This window comes from Adiantum capillus-veneris, chromosome 11, assembly GCF_014529385.1.
Source record: "Adiantum capillus-veneris isolate H3 chromosome 11, ASM1452938v2, whole genome shotgun sequence".
In the NCBI taxonomy this organism is placed as follows: domain Eukaryota; kingdom Viridiplantae; phylum Streptophyta; class Polypodiopsida; order Polypodiales; family Pteridaceae; genus Adiantum; species Adiantum capillus-veneris.
This window is the reverse complement of record NC_140941.1, coordinates 131,396,169-131,413,453: the sequence shown is the minus strand read 5'-3', so window position 1 is coordinate 131,413,453 and position 17,285 is coordinate 131,396,169. Positions and strand designations below refer to the sequence as shown.

The 17,285-nt window shown below is 38.1% G+C and overlaps 1 pseudogene; it reads right to left on the bottom strand.

Annotated features, from left to right (window-relative positions):
• Positions 1-490: 490 nt before the first annotated feature.
• Positions 491-1,462, bottom strand: LOC147448018 (uncharacterized; annotated as a pseudogene).
• Positions 1,463-17,285: the final 15,823 nt, after the last annotated feature.

The following is a 17,285-nucleotide window of genomic DNA, read 5'->3' as shown; positions in this document are numbered from 1 at the left end:
GAAGTAAAACATCATTGTGACAACAAAAAGAGCCCCAAAAAAACATTGGAGTTAAAAAACGGCCTCAAAGCTATAAAGTCATACTAAGAAACTTGGAGCAAGAGGGCTTATAATTCACGTGTCAAGGCTACAATGTGCTAGTGGCAAGGTAGAAGCCACAGAGAGCATTGCTAGCTCCATCCGCAAGTTCATACATCAAATTTTTCCATTCCATGGGGAGAGCAAAAAGATGGCGATGTGCACAAAACTGCCTCAAAGCAATAGAGTCATACTGAGAATCATGGAGCAAGAGGGTAGACAATTAGTCGCAAGGTAGAAGCAAAAGGAAGCATTAGCTAACTCCGTCCCCAAGTTCATACATCAATTTTTTCCATTCCATGAGGAGCAAAAAGATGGCGATTTGCAAGATTTTTCCACAACTCCATTGCATGAGAGAAATCCGTCACATCATCACCTTCAATAGAAATGGTTAATAGTGCATCCAAACTCTCTATTTCCATTCTATTGTGCCACTTGCTCTTGATTTTTGTTCGACTACTAAAGCCATGCTCACATACAGCAGTGCTACAACATTGAACCAAGGCAATTTGAGCAATCTTCAACACATTTGGATACATATCTTTCCAACTGTCATTGTTCACAAGCAAAGAAGCAACTTCACAAAGGCCCATTTTGGCAAAATCGATTGTAGCTTGACATTTAAATTTTCTAAATTCATCTTTAAATGCATTTCCATCAATAAGAGGAGTAAACCTCTTCCCCTTTACAAGCTTGTCATCCCCATAGAAAGATGCAATTTCAGAGCATTCCATAATTCCATAATTCTTTAGCAACTTCTCATGCATTGGATGTTGTGCAAGAATCAAAATTTTTATACACCTCATGATAGAATTATCCACAAATCTTTTCTCTAAGCATTCACACAACTTCTGAGCATATTTGGATTGAAATTCCAATGCACGCACCAAATCACCTCCCTCAACGTCACGGACAATTTTTTGACTGAAAAACATATCACCTCGTAATGAAGAACGCAAGGCATGCAAAAATCCATTTTCTGATCCATAGTCTGGCATGATAGGATAGTCTCCCACTCCTCTTTGAGATGCATTGAGGTTAACATTTCGTTCCTCCAGATATTCATCTCTAATGCATAATATAGTGCTTTGTACAATCCCATGTATTGCAGTGACATCAACATAGTCCTTTTGGAAACGTCTACTCAAGTCACTAATCTTTCCTAGAATGTCAGCAAGAAAATGCAAAGCATATATACATTCAAGGTTACTTAGCATGCCATACAAATCTTGCCTTCCTGTGATAGGATGAGGAGCAAAGCATCCAAAGATCTACATATCTTGGCCACACAAGCATGTCTACTTAACCATCGGATCTCAAAAATCTGTTGCATCTTCACTACCTCACAATCAAGCTCCTCTTGAATTTCTTTCAAATTCTCCATTCTATTGGAACTACTTGCAAAGTGATTGGCAATTCCATTTATTAATTGATCAATTTGCTTAGCATAAAGTATTTTCTTTGAAGTATCTGAAGTAGCTAGGTTTGTGCGGTGCGCAACACAATGAATAGCAGTCAACCTAGGGTTGAATATCTTCAAGAGGGTTGCTACACCTTTCTTGCGGCCTACCATGGTTGAGCACCCATCTGAACCAAAGGCAATTAACCTACTAGTGTCTATTTTGGCATTTGTTATCTCATGCATAAGAACATCATAAATGCCTTTAGCAGTGCTAGCATGTGTATGCACCATTCCATAAAAGGAAGTACAAGGCACACATCCTTGGTCTAAATAGGAAAAGTATACAATCATGTGGTGATGCAAAGAGTAGATTCATCTACTAACAAGCCAAACCAAGGACTTTTTCTCACTTTTGCTAAAGTCTCCTCCCTTATGGATTGTGCTATACAATAAATGATCTCGGAACATGCCTTATCATCATTGTAAAGAGAGGTCATGGATTACACCCCCGTGTCTCTCATTAGCTCAAGCAAGGATGGGTACAAGGAAAAAGACAAATTGTTCTTTCCAATAAAAAAGGCCGCTTTAAACAAATTTAGCAAAGCATCTTCTTGTGTAACATGCATCTTTTTCAAACCTTCTTCCAATGCCCTCTTACCAAAGAGCTTTGCATCACGTGCATCACGATGGCATTGCGTACATGCATGTGATTTGAGATTGCTAGTTTTAAAGTTTTTGGATCCTTGCTTGGCATAGGCACTCTTAGAATGTGGGTAATCCAAGCAAAAACTACAAAAGAGTCTCACCTTCTCATTGTCATATATGAGCCACTTGAATTTATTCAACCACTCATCTTGCCAAAGTGCCCTTCTTTCAACTTTTTTAGATTGCCCTTCTTTCAACTTTTTTAGATTAAGAATCGGTCTCTTCATTTTCTTCCAACTCTTCATCCATCCCCTTGTCCTCGCATGCCATGTCTTTTGTACCCTCAGTAGCACGTTGCTATTTTAGTGTTCGTATGACACTCCCAAATGTGAGAAGTGTGCTTTGCTTCACATCTCTCATAATGACCTAACAAAAAAAAACATAAGTTACAACATCACACAAGTAGCACATGATGCGATAGCAAGCCTCAAGGATGGATAACCAAAGAGCACAAGTTCTACCTTTGAAATCTCTTTGTTGTTTGAATTAGAAGTGGCAGAAGACATTGCACTACTTTGATGTACCTTATTACACTACAATGCGATGAGAGTAAAGAGAGCCCGATTAGTGTACATGTAATGTAATTGCAATTATTCAAATTTCAATCTTTTAGACAACCGAATTCAAAAGGTACCTCGATTTACAAATTAGGTGATGCTGCAGTAGTTTGAAGTCTAGTGATGTCCTCGTGAAACTAGTGTGGGAAGAGAGGGTCGAAACACTTTGAAGAGTATGGGGGCTCAAGCCTCACGGTCGACACACTTCGAAGAGTAAGGGGGCTCAAGCCTCAAGGTCGGCACAACACAATTTAGAGGGACCCAACATTCTTTTTCTAGCCAGCAGAGCAGCTACAAACCTGCAAGGGGGTAAATAATATTTAGGTGATCCGCTACAACCTGCGGACATAAACTACCATCAATAAGGTAATGGGACGTCATAAGTAATTTTGTGTTACCTGCAATATTGGAGCAGCGGTAATATCACGAGGTGCGGCCCTCCTTCTGGCAGTTGTGTATGCAGAGTATTTGGTGCAATGAAGGCAGGCTGAAGACTTCAATCACGGTCGTTACCAAGTGGGCAATGGGCATATTGCAAGTGGTTGGGCAGCGAGCGGATACAGCAAGCAAACCGGCAGTGGGCGGAATCTGGAAAGAGTCAAGTGGGTAATGGTTGCAAGTTGCAACTTACTGGCCATGCAAGAACTTCAGAGTGCTGTCGACGTGCATGCAGATTGCAGGGCTACGCTGAGCCAGTTTGAGGACAGAGCAGCGAGACTAGCATGAAGCGTGCACGGTGCAGCCTACAGCTCACTGCTCACTTGTGTGAGTGCTTGGAAGCTAGGTCTCTCGACCTAGAGGCAGCTAGCAGCAATGCATCATACACGTTTGCAACCTAGTCGCGCAACAATGCATCATGAAAGCTGGGTCATGGGCTCTGGGTCATGGGCTCACTCACGGGCACAACTCGCGCAAGGCTTAAGCAGGTGACGGGTCCGGGGTCACAGTGGCCACTGGGCAGGCAGTGGTTAACCACGGCGCTGGGCAGTGGGCAAGCATATGAGCATCGTTGTAGGTAGTAGCATGCTGTATATGTAGCACAACAGCAGCCTAGAGAACTGAGGAGTAAGGAGACTCAGGACTTAGGAGTCAAGACTCAGGACTTGGCCAGCGGCGCTGCAACTTCAGCCTGCAAGCTAGGCATTAGGAGAAACTTGGACTCAATTTTGGGCCTTGTAAGAAACGCCAACTCAGCATAGAGAGAGATAATTATGAAAAATGCAAAAGTTTTTTTTTGGAATTCTATTTCTCATAGTACATACGTAAAAGTTTGCTCAATCACTTAAATGCATGCTCGTACAAAATGCTTTTCGAGAGCCCAACTTAAGTGTACACAAAATTCTATGTCTGTGAATCTTAATGAGTGATGTGATGTGCGATGAGAGAAAACACATAAGAGTTGTTTTCAAAATACAAAAATAATGCCACGAAATAGAGGCACAAGTATCAATCACCTTTTTATGAAGTACTCGCAATTTAAAGTCGAACAGATTGTACTTGATAGTGATTGATAGGTACTATTTAAGACTATGAAGGAGTTATAACCAAGCGAATAGAGGCGCTTGAGGGGTCTCTGGGACCTCTATTCGCTTGGTTCTGACCTTATGAGGCCCTAGGATTAAGATATAGCACTTTTTAAGCCCACAGATGCATCCGGAACGTCCAATCCGGAACGTCCATCCGGAGAGAGAGAGAGCTGGCCCCATAGCCAATCACAAACAAAGACAAGTGAGCCCAAGTTGACAAATCCAAGAGAAAATCTAGGACGGGTGGCAATTGCAAGTTAACAATGACGGAAGGCAGAGTAAACTGTTGACTTTGTTTAAAGTTTTTTGTGCTAAATTTCTCTAAACTTTGTAGATGTTCACAGATTCAAATTAGAATTTAAAGGTTAATTTCAAAATTTGTGGGTGGGATTACCATAGACCTAGGTTTTTCCCTATTAACTTCATAGGCATTCTCACCTTCAAATTAAATTTAAGAGGTAAATCTCAAAATTTGTAGGTACTAAAGCTAAGGTTTTTCAAGCACTTGGATACATATTGCTTTTCTATAAACTTCATGGGTTTTCTCATCTCAAATCTAGAATTTAAAATTTGTAGGTGGGATTACACTAAACCTAGCCTTTTTCCAAGCACCCGCACTCGGATATATAGTGTTGTTTTTCAAAAACTTGGAAAACCTACACATGAGTGAAGTATATTTGAAGGTCTTTACGTGATTTTCCTAAATTTTGCCTCTAAAATTTGGAGGTTGCCACAAAAAAATTGAAATTTTAAAAATCTACATACGACAAACTTTCAGAGAAAAATTTACTATAATTGAAGGTTTTTATATTTGAGTTTCTTAGTTTGTGTGTATGATGATGATTGTATGCCTTCCCTTTGATTTGTAGTTCATCTTGCTAATTGCTATGAACTTTGTAGGTTTTCTCACCTTCAAATATAGAATTTAGAGTTAAACCTCAAAATTTGTAGGTGGGAATACACTTAACCTAGGTTTTTTTTGAGTACTGGGATATATAGTGCTTTTTTCCAAATACTTGGAAAACCTCCATATGAGAAATTTTAGAGAAAAATGTTCTACATTTGAAGATTTTTACATGATTTTTCTAAAATTTTTCTATAAAAGTTTGGAGATTTGCATCTAAAATTTGAAGATTTTTACTAAATTTAGAGGTTTCCATCAAGGGCCAATCCTAAAGAAAATTATTTTCTATGAGAAATAGTAGAAGAAAATTTACTATATTTTGAGGTTTTCAAGTTTAATTTTCTCAATTTGTATGTATGATGATGATTGAATGCCTCCTCTTTGATTTGTAATTCATCCCTACTAATTAGTCCCAAAGTAAGCAAAACTTGCAACTCCTTAAGCTCTCTACCTTGTGGATCCCTCTAGAGTGTGTTTTGTTAATGTCGATCTTCTGGCTTTCACTAAGGAACTTGAGAAGTCATCATTCATATTCTCCCTTTCGAGAAACTTACATCCAAGTTACCCGCTTTGCGTGCCAGCACAACTAGCTTTCTTTATGCTTATCAAATGGCTTAAACGATGTCCACATTGGCTTGCACCTTGAAGATATGTTAGTATTATCCTATGCCAACATTTAAGAAGTTGACATGAATGAAAGAATTCATGATGATATTCCTATCAAGGGCTCTTCAAGAAGCCCAAAAAACAGATTATGGTTGAAAATGATTTACTCAATATGTGCATTAAGTGTGATCATGTACTGAAAAATGCACAACAAGCTCTTGATGGTATTATATTTTGTAGTTTAGGATGCCGCACATTTTTGGAAGGAGAAGGGTGAGGGTAAAGAAGTTGTGAGTAGTTTTCACATGAGGCAAGGTGAGGGCCCGTATCTGGATACAATTGTGTATCCTTATATCTCAAAGGCATGTGTCCTCATGCAACAAGTATTTGGCATAAGAAAACTAGAATGTCTATTGAGGGACTCTTTTAAAGACCATCCTGTTGCAAAATGTTTTGGTCAACTTGTACACCATATTTAAATGTAGCCTCTCGAATGCACTTATGTGGCCCTTGGCACCCCCATTCTTAGGGATCCTTACTCTTGAGGGTCACTTTCAAGGAGGCAAATTTACTATAAACATAGATTTTCTTCAAGCCCTCAGGTACTCAATGCTTTTTTCAAAAATTTGAAAAACCTACCTGTGAGAAAGTTGATGAATAGGTTGTGAAGTCTATAGAAAGTTGGGGAATCCCCAATTTCATTCCATCTTCGGATGCAACTAAGAGGCAAATTTATTGTATTTGATGGTTTTTACACTAAACTTGTATAAACTTTGTAGGAGTTCTTACCTTCAAATCTAGAATTTACAGGTAAATCTCAAAATTTGTAGGCTAGATTACACTAAAAATAGGTTTTTTTTCAAGCATTCAAATACACAATATTTTCTCCCAAAAACTTGGAAAACCTACGTATGAGAAATTTTAAAGGGTAATTTACTATATTTGTAGGTTTTGTTTTGTAGATGGGATCACACTAAACCTAGGTTTTTTTTTAGCACTTAAATACACAATATTTTTTTCCAAAGAACTTAGAAAATCTACATATAATTACAGTAAGCATACACTCAAATACATTTGTAGGTCTGATTGCACTAAACCTATCTCTCTTTCCAGCATTGGAATACACAAAATCAATGTTACAAGAGACGAAAGCTTTGAGAATTTTAGTAGGGATGGGAAGGTGTTGAAGTGCCTTACACATTATTTATTGAAGGTGCCATTGATCTAACAGCATTAGGAAAAATATGATTAAGGTTAACTAGAGGCCAGCCAATAGGAAGAGGGTGGTGGACGCACCCTATATCCTCAAAAAAGTAGGGAGACAAGGTAGCCTTACACCTCTTAATGGTCTCTTACCTAATGAGAAGGTAAGGGAGGTGCCTAGGGGAAAGGGATGGGCCTCCCCTTTAAGTGCCACGGGGTCCCAACCATGGGATCAATGGTCCCAAGTGAAAGATTGATATGGACCATCGATCTGCTGAAACTAAACTCGGGATCCCGAGTTTAGATTTTTCAAAACTAATCTCGAGATTCCGAGTTTAATTTTGATCGACCATAGGGGGGCCTAATCTTGAGATGCCCTTACTTCCCTAGTCTGGATTTGAACCCTCACCACTAGCTTGAGAGTCCAGGGCCTTAACCATCACACCCGCGTGCGCTTTCTTGAAATAGATGTGTTTTTTCATAAACTTAAACTTAAAACAATAGATCTCCACATAAAAACTAAACTCGGGATCCCGAGTTTAGTTTTTACGCGTTTAACGATCGAGATCTGCGAGCGCCCCTGATTTTGCACAAGAGCCATTGATCCCATGGTTGAGACCCCGTGGCAATTAAAGCTAAGGAGTGATGTGGGGGGGGTACCACTTTGACCTCTTTTCCCCCACTTTTTTGCCCGAATTTAAAAATACACTAAAAAAATCAAATTTTAAAAAAAAATCAAATTACAAGTTTTTCCTCCTTAAAAGGTCCCCAACCTATTTCATGTTCAAAAAACTATTTTTGACCTCCAAAAGTAAAAAAAGTGTACTAAAAAATCCAAAAAATTTGAATTTAAAACAAAAAAATCAAAACATCATTTTCCACCCTTCTAAGTCTTTCCAAACCTATTCTATAGCTAAAAAGTGATTTTCTCTCTCTACAAACCCTTTTCCAAGCTCTTCATTGCTGCAACAACCACATGCACCCCCCTGTAGTCTAGCATTATCTCTCTACTAGCTTTCTCCCACCTCCATTGTAGCACCAAGCAAGCTCCTCCCCCATCTCTTCCTCTTGCCCACCATATAGTTTCACACCAAGCTAGCTCCTCTCCCTTCTCTCACCTCCATTACAACATGAAACATGATTCTACTCGTTCTAGTTTCATTCACTCACACTACATGGAAACCTCTACTCCATAAGGTGGCAAAAGTATGAGCTCACATGATTTGCATACCACAACAACAGGATGTGGGAATAGTGTGTGGGTGTTGCAAGGGTTCATCTCCAACATAAAGATAGAATGGTAAGAAAACTACCCTTGTAGCTTACATTCATAGCTTACATTCATAGCTTAACATTGTTATGAGCGCGTGCAGATCTAGAAGAGAGCAAGAGGAGGGTGCTCACAATGTACAAGAACTTGGACTTGATGATAAGCTTAATATTGATTATAAGACTTAACACTTTATTGAGAGAGCTAGATACAAGACTTTGATTACATGACCTGAGTACAAGACAAGGCTTGATTGCAAGGACAAGAAACATAAGAACTAGAAGAGGGATTTCCTCATAGGAGCCTCACAACTGGTGTTGGCAAGACTGAGGGGCTTGTGGCCCAAGACCTCTATTTATACTAGTGCTTGAGGAGGTTACTTGAGGAGGTTAGAACTTTCTAGGTTCTTCTTGAGGAGGTTAGAATCTTCTAGAACCTTCTTGATATTTCTTCAACTTTCTAGAGCTTTCCAGATACTTCTAGATTCTTCTGGAATCTTCTCCAAGTTTCTAGAAACTTCTAGAATCTCCTTGATATTTTAGAACCTTCTAGATCCTTCTAGATTCTTCTAGAGCCTTCTAGTGACGATGTAGGCGATGACATAGGCAATGACATCAGCGATGATGCATGCGATGACACAAGCGATGATGCAGGCGATGACATAGACAATGATGCAGATGATGACACAAGCGATGACATCAACGATGATGTCGGTGATGTCATAAGCGATGATGCCGTCTTCTAGAGTCTTTCAGAACTTTCTTCCAAGATCTTCCAAGACTTTCTAAAATCTCCTTAGTGATTTCCTATAGGAAACTCAAGAAGACCGACTCTCAAGCCTCCATGAAAAACATCATCTCCGTCTTTAGGTTTATCATGCCGGAGAGAATAAACCTCTTTATGGATTTCAATGTTTAGGCTTCACACCTTATAACATTGGGTGGTGCTATTTTATTGATGGCTTTGGTGCGCCATCTATAGTTGTGTAGCATGTGATTGAGTCTCACAATGCAAGTAAGTTATGTTATCTATGGAGAGTCATCAAAGATTTTTCTTATAATTTTTATTATTTATATAGTTGTCATTAGATTATTAGAATGATATCATTTTGTACTTTATAACTTTGTGCTCACATAATCTGTTATTTACTTACAGAGTCAACTTTTTTTCAGAGAACATAAGCAAGCAACCATATGCAAAGATGAAAATCACTCTATTTTTGTTCCGTGAGGAACCTTTCACTACCATGTTAAAGGATTTTGATAAGAATAGTAGAATTTTTGTAGAATCTTGAACCAATAGGTAATCTCTAGTAGGAGCTCTTAGAAAAGCCATCCATATAATACTATTATCTTCCCTAGTGTCATAGACACACAAATACTCAAGTGTATATGAATCTCTAGATGAGGAAGACAAATACTTGTAAGAGAAGCCTAACAACAACAACAACATTATCTCCATTTGTAATTATTTTCATGAGGTTGTATTCCTCTATAAATGCAATATAAATATGTTTTTGTGTTAAATGGTGTCGCATTGAGTGAGAGTATTTAATTTAGATTACTGGAGTATCATACAGATTTGAGAAATATTATTAACCTTTATGGATATTTTGATTTGCTTGTAAGATGTTTCAAGTCTCAAGTCTTAATCACCTTACCACCATGAAGAAATTCAAGCAATATTTTGATTTTAGCTTGATCATTAATGGTTATTCTTATTACATTAAATCATAACCTTTGTTAAGATGTCCTCATTTGGGGATGTTGAATATATATCATTAGCAACATTTCAAAAGTTGGAAAATCTAAATTCTTGCTTTTCAACATGTTATTGTTTCCATACTATGCCTATGCCAAGCTTGACTTAGAGAAATGACAACTTGAGATGGAGGTGTCGATGTGTAGGGGTGACTTATTATATATTTGTGTTTCATCATAATATATTATAAAGCCTTTGAGTTTACATCTTTTTTAATAGTGTTGACAAGTTTTTGGTATGAAATCTTCTTATCCCTATCCATGAGCTATTGGTAGCTATTTCTTTGGTATTGATAAAGATGATACCAATAGCTATTACCTTGTGAACTTAACTGTCAAATTGTGGATTTGATTTTTACTATGTAGCTCATTTGGATAGAGAAAGTGTAAACATAAATTATAGATACATGCATTGTTAACACAAAAGATATGTACCACTCTAGCCTATGTAAACTGCTAATCAAGAAACCTTTGGTTGGATACTATAACAATAGGGGTCACATGTGGTTTCAAATGCCAAAGAAATGGCTTAACCAAAAAATTCACAAGAACACGAGGTGGACACAAGGAAGTAAAAATTGGTTCTTTGTTTGGTCAATTTGTAGTGTTGAATGTTTAGTGCACAGAATTTGTGAGGCCTTTGACTTGGGGAGTTCACTAAAGTATATGTAACATAGCACATGTGTTCAATAGAAGGGTTTTTATATTCTTATAAAGTTACAAAAACATGTGTAGATAAAGCCTATAAGGGGTACTTTTAAAACATTCTAGTGAACGCACATGATATAGGAAAATTTTACATAATGAATGTTTTGGACCTTTGAACACAGAAAAAAAAGGGGGGGGGGGGGGGGGGGGGGGGGGGGGGGGGGTGCTCTGATGACATCAAACACTACACCTCTATCTCATGGCTAGGCATGCAAAAAAGTCCCTATTTGTCATTATAAGGCCCTATGGACCCTCAAAAAGTGGGGCCACAAGGGCGCGCAGAATGGCCATCCAAGGTCCCTGGATGGCCATTCTCCGCGTCCTTGTGGTCGCTCTTTTTTAGGGTCCCTAAGGCCTTATAATGGCAAACATAGACCAAGACATTCCCAAGAACATGGACAGTGGACACAAGGAAGAAAAAAATGGTTGATGAGCATGATATAAGGTTTAGGTATTTTCCATTGGGGCGTGGGGGGGGGGTTGCTATGAATACATCAAACTGCACACTTCTATCTCATGGCCATGCATAAAAAAAGACTGTAGTTGCCATTTTAAGGCCCTAGGGACCCTCAACAAGAGGAGCCACAAGGGCATGAGAATGGCCATCCCGGCCACGATAAAATGGGGGGGGGGGGGGGGAGCTCTTGCTCTCTGTACGTATAACATTACATCCTTATCTCATGCTCATACACATTAATTTTGCAAATTTTTGCCATGTAAAGGCCCCCAAGGCCCTCAGTAAGAGTGGTCACAAGGGCGCGCGAAATGACCATCCAGAACTTTTGGATGGGCATTTCACGCGCCCTTGTGGCCACTCTTGTTGGGAGCTCTGAGGGCCTTTACATGGCAAAAAAAATATAACATTATTGTGTATGAGCATGATACAAGGTTTAGTTTTTTTTTTTTCAAGTGTTGATTTTTTAGGCTATTTTCAACAGCTTCTAACTTCCAATCGGCTCCAAATCTATCTGGGCTTGTCTAACATGAATTTGTTCATCTCGTCGCACTCTTCAACCATCTGGTGGTGCAAAAAAATAATATCTTTCTCGGGTTCTTCAAAAATCAACATGCAAGTTGGAAATTTCTTTAAAAATGATGGAAAACAAACATTTCTTACTTTTTCCTGGGCTCCAACGAGCATTAAAACCATGGAATTTGAAATACTCAAAGAACCAATGTTTTTATTATGCTAAGGATTTTATTTCTTACATATAAAACTTTCCCAAAATCCTGCTTTAACACCTTCAAAAGTGGCTTCCAAGGAGTGCCCTCGGTCAAAATTTGAAACTGAAGGAAAACAATTAGAATGAACTCCTAGATTGTGTACAAACTTTAAAATAACCAAATATTCCTTCAAAAAAGAATTATTGCTAAAATTTTGAAAATAGGCTTCCCTTGGACTTCCCACAACGATAGAAATCAAAGGGTTCAAGGAGAGATATGATGCACAAGTGCATGGTAGGAATCTCATCAAGGTTTATTCCGTAAAGATCTCTTGTACTTTATCATGTCTTCTCATGTACACTCTTACCAAACAAAAACAAATTTACACTTTAAATGACTACAAATCTTATTTAACTTATCAAACAATCTAAAATATGGTAGACCTAGAGTGCTCTTACACATCAACAAACAAAAAAGTCCAAATTTCTTCTCATTAACTTTGATAAATATACACTCGTGAACAACTTCCAAGGGGTAGTGCGATCATAGTTCTTACATCCATTCCATGACATGGTATGCTCATGGGGTGACCTATCACATAAAAATATCTTTGGTGGGGATGTCTTCATGTTAGGAAAGGGTGTGTTGCTGATGAAAAGTTGTTGTATTGTCCTACTAGGGATCTCTCAATGTTAGCATAATGATTTTTGGTGTAGTGGGAGCCACATTGGTTGAGAAGATCTTTGTGCCATCATAAAAGCTTTGTGTTATGCCAGTTTCTTGAGCCATTCTTACAAACAACACCACTCAACTAGCATAGTAAGAGGTCACCTTGTATCATGGCGCGTTAGAGACATGTTCTTCAAACAAAATCATGTATGAATTCAACATTTGCAAGTGTATAATAAAGACACTTATTAAGTATATGTTGTACAAATTTGCAAGTATTTCCATCCAATAATCCTAAAATATACATTAGGATGAGATTATCCACCTCTAATAAGCATGGATTTGAAGCACCTACCTGCAAAATATAACAAAGAAGGCTGTTTTAGAGAAAAAGTGGTAACACTTGACCTCTCTAACCTGCAGCCTTTCACTATTTGTGCACAAAGGCAACCTTTGTGACAAGCACTACAAAACAAGTAGAGGCAACACCTTAAACTTCTATGATAAGAAGAACACAACCAAAGTAAGAAGTATATTGCTACCTTGCACCAAGGGGTGTTTCTTTCAAATATGTGATGGTATTAGCAAGCTTCATAATGTACACATCTTTTTCTTGCAATTGTTGTTGGAGAGTTTCAACCTTCCTCTTCAAAGAGTCAATACTTTCTTATAATGCCACTGTCTTGAGCTGAAGAGCTTGACATTTATGCATCCACGAATGCAAAGATACACATGCACCCATACACAACCAATTGCAATAGCTTAACATGCCTACTTCTCCCCTCCTAAGATATTGAAGAACCATCAACATTCGTCTCACCGATGGTACGACATTCTTGGGATGACCTCTGCTCACCCTCATGTGCGGACTTCAGTGCAAACGCCACCGACAAGCAAATATGTACGCTTTTGTTGTGCGGAGTACATGGTGGTGGAGGCATACAATTTTTGATCTCCATGAGCACCATGGCGGCTGTTGCGTGAGGAAGCAAAGGAATAAAAGAGAGAGGGGGAGAGGGGGAGGGAGAAACGTGGGAGGAGAGAAGGGGACAAGGGGGAGAGGGAGAGAGAGGGGCAGAGGAGGAGAGAAAGGGACATGGAGGGAGAGGGGAGGGAGGAGGAGGAGAAAACAATGGTTTTTTTTAAAAAAAAAGGACTTTCAGTGTTTGTAGGTTTCAAAAAATATCAAAAAATGATTTTTTCATATATATATATATATATATATATATATGTTGGGGGGGGGGGGGAGTTTTAAGTCAAAAATAAGTAAAAATAACTTTTTTGAAAAAAAAATTCAAATTTTGGCTCTTAGTGACCCACGTTTTTGCTTATGTGGCCACACCCCTTTACTCCCTTCATTTTTAAAAAGCTAGAGAGAGAAAGTGACCTCCTAGGTCCACATCCTACATGTGTCTTTAAAAAAGGCTAGAAAAGCCTACTGAAAACTAGCTTCTTGAATGCCCTTGTCCCCTTAACCCTACACAACATTAGCCTTAATCCCTAAAGATTAAGATTCCTTAGAAGGCCCATGCAAAGTCCATATTTCTCCTAATGTCTAATGATGGTGGTGCAGAGGCAAAATCTCCCTCATCTATACCTTGCATGATGGCTAGAACATTAATGGTTTCTTGAACTATTGGTTTGCTTGAATGTGGTATGGATAAGGAGATGATCCTTTGAAGGGTAGCAGCCTAGCAACATGCTTTGCCATCTGTAAACCATTCTTCATCTCTTCGTACATCAAGCTAGGGGCCAGCTAGGGGCCAATCCCATGCACTCGAGAATGTCGAGTCTGATGTATAAGTCATCTAACGAGTAAACATGAGCTATGCTTCTTTTCACCTCTTCTAAAGGTTTGGAATTATTTATTTTTACTATACGAGCTTGATGTGAGTGCAGCCAAGTGGCGATGGTACTCCTCACAAGATGGCTCATTGGGTAGAAATGGCACTACACATCTTTTGCACATCCATGGCCAATTGCATCTCTCAAATGTGGTACACATAGGCATGACCGTCTTCCATGTTGAGAAAAGATGTGCAGCAGCTCCTTGGAGAAGCTATTTAAGGTTAAATTCTCCTTCATCATGGAATTGGAAGGCCCTATGTAGCTCTCTTTTTTCTCAAACAATTAGACTCTCTCTCTCTCTCTCTCTCTCTCTCTCTCTTTGCAATGTACAACAAACACAATAAACGTTGGAGACTTCATGACTTAGGAGCAAAGCTTGAGAAAAAAGTGTAATCTTACCTACAAATTTTGAAATGTTACCTCTAAATTATAAATTAGAGGTAAAAAACCCCACAAAAATATGAAGATATTTAGTATTTAAAGGATTTTTTGGGTGCATGAGCGCGAGAGAGAGAGGTCCATTGAATAAGGGGTAAAAAATCCTACTTAACATGTGAAAACTTGCCAAGCTTGGTATTAAAGAAATATTTTCTTCCTTTTGCATGTATAATTTTTTTTGAGAATACATAGAGAGATGTTGTGAATCATTTTTTTGAAATGCAAAAGAATGTATACATGTAGAAAAATAGAATCTATATAATTTTTTACATATGTAGTTGTAAGAATAGAAGACATGTATTTTCTAGCTGTGGTGATGCGCGGGTCACATACTAGTTAGAGATAGATAGAGAAATATTGATAGACGTACAAATAAAGAGATACAAAAATAGAGAAACCTAGGGTATTCACTAAAGGCTACCATATTGTGGTACTTGGGAACACCATTGGGGGGATCAAGGAAGGCAAAAAGGATAGATTTTGCAAAGAAGTGGTAGAGATAGATAGAGAAATATTAATAGAAATATAAACAGAGAGATAGAGAAATAGAGGAACCTAGGGTATTCACTAAAGGCCATTGTATGGTGGCACTTGAGCATACAATAGGGAGGATAAAGTAAAGCAAAAAGGATAGATTTTGCAAAGAAAGGAACCATATGTGTGTGTGTGTGTGTGTGTGTGTGCGCGCGCGCGCGCGTGTGAGGAAATTTTGGTTGAAATAAGAAAGGATCCATATATAGGTATAAATAAGGCAATTTTGATCCACAAAGCTGACGTCTCCTTATCATTATTAGTGAGTCCCCTAGGTAGAAGTATATATAAATAGAAATAGAGATACAAGGAGGGAGGTTTGAGAGAGAGAGAGAGAGAGAGAGAGAGAGAGAGAACAAAAGTATACACAACAAAATCCCTTTTTTTTTTTTTGGGGGGGGGGGGGGGGGGGGGGGGGGGCGGCACTATTAAGAAGCCCCCTATATAATGTGTATTCATAGGGTCCTTCAACCCCCTCTATTAAAATGTATGCATGAGTAGATTGACCTCTTTTTTATGAATCAATGGATTTTTCACAAAATGGATTTTCAAACCCTCCTTATTAATGTATCTCAATTAAATTGCTTAAATTTTCAATATTCAAAACCCTTCTTGTTGAGCTCAAGTGGTGAGAGTGGAGTCGGTGATAAAAAAAATATTGTTTGGATCAAAGGAAAGAATTTGTAAACTAACATTGAGCATAACAAGTGAAAGGGTCAGGATGGCTTTCAAAAACAATAAGAAAGTGATAAATTGTTAGGTTGAATTAAATTGGCATTAGGAAAAGGATTGCCTCAACTTAGTCTTGAGTCGATTGAAAATCGAGACTAGCTAGCTACAAACCATGGTAAACAGAAGAAAAATCGATGAAATATGTGAGAAAGTCATCCAAAAATTTTACAAATCTCAAAAAATTTGCTAGTATTTCCTATTTTCTTCTTTCTGAGGAAGAAACTTGACCAGCAACCGCTTAATGAAAGAGTTTTTTTGAAACATTAACACTGATTGGAATCAAGCTATAAAATGCAAGAAATGTAAAGCCATGTGAAGTTGTGAAATGAAAGGTGAAATAAAAAGAACTAATTAATGTATAGCACGTGTGTGCGTGTGTGGAATTTATTAGAATTATGCAAGGTGAAGCTTCACTTTAGCATTCTATGCAAAAAAAAACATGTGTTGTGTGTAAAATTTACTAAAATTATGCAAGGTGAAGCTTCACTTTAGCATTCTAAAACAATAGAATGCAAGAAAATTAAAGACACATCGGGATGTGAAATGAAAGGTAAGTCTCCATCGTGCATAAAAAAACAATGAAATCTCCCTAACCCAACACAACACTAAGGGTTTCTTTTAGAAAGCCAAAAAGGGTGGGGTTTGAGAATAGTAGAGTGCTTTAGAAGGTGAGTGATAGCTTGGAGGAACTTCATCATTAGATGGACACAGAACTCTTACATTTCAACACAAATCCTCAACATATCATTTGCTACATGCAAGAATTATTCTTTGGTGGAGGAAGAGGACGACTTTTAAAGTCCGTTGCTAGAGGAAAATTATGCCAAATCATTGACATACCAACCCTTGGAGTGTATTGATGGTAAGTATACTCAAAACAAGGGAAATTTATTTTGGAAAAATTTTAATGTTTAACAAAACTACCTTTACAAAAGTGTTTTGTTATATAAATTTAAAAAAGTTTTTTTTTAATGAGAAGGGGTCATTTATTACCTCTTAGCATGTAAATATAGACATTTTCTAACACGATTTGAATGCACATTATAAAGATGAATCCTTGTAGGTGAGACTTCTAATATTGCCCCATCCAGCAATCCTAATATAGGCTAGTGACTAAAAAAATTTCATTGCTCTCGTTGAATCATTGTAGATTTGATGGTACTTTGGGACCCAAGGGTTTTGCC